Genomic DNA, 755 nt, shown 5'->3' with positions numbered 1-755 from the left:
TCATTAGAAGAGAAAGAGTGCCAGGATACACGGAACAAAGGGAGAAAAAGAAACTGGTTCACGTACAGATGCCTAAATTCTTTTTTTTTTTTTTTTTTTTTTTTTTCACTCTATTGCTCAGGCTGGAGTGCAGTGGCATGATCTTGGCTCACTGCAACCTCCGCCTCCCGGGTTCAAGCGATTCTCCTGCCTCAGCCTCCCAAGTAGCTGGGATTACAGGCACCTGCCACTATACCCGGCTAATTTTTGTATTTTTAGTAGAGACGAGGTTTCACCATATTGGCCAGGCTGGTCTTGAACTCCTGACTTCATGATCCACCCACCTCGGCCTCCCAAAGTGCTGGGATTATGGGTGTGAACCACTGCGCCCAGCCAATTTTCCTTATTATCTAAAACATGCATATGTGTCGGTGCTTTACTGTTTATCAAGACCCATATAATACCCTGGCCTTGCAATTGTTTTCAGGTCTCTTACATTTCATCCATGAGTTTCTCCTCCTTACTGATGATCAGTTGGCCCATACAGTATCACATAGCCCAGAATATTCTGACTGTATCACCCTGGGCTTGGTGAATGTTTCTTTCCATTGCATTTCCTGTGATTTGGTAGACGGATCTAGAAGCTTGATTGGATACAGGTCTGACCTGTTCACAATGAAACTCCTTCAGGAGGCATGTGACACCTGGCCATCTGGCTGTATTTTTTTTTTTTTTTTTTTTTTTACACCTGTTAAGCATTTATATGTCTTTTTTGA

Source organism: Mandrillus leucophaeus, unplaced genomic scaffold (assembly GCF_000951045.1).
Source record: "Mandrillus leucophaeus isolate KB7577 unplaced genomic scaffold, Mleu.le_1.0 Scaffold404, whole genome shotgun sequence".
Taxonomy (NCBI): Eukaryota; Metazoa; Chordata; class Mammalia; order Primates; family Cercopithecidae; genus Mandrillus; species Mandrillus leucophaeus.
The sequence above is the reverse complement of the archived record's forward strand: the minus strand, read 5'-3'. Positions refer to the sequence as shown.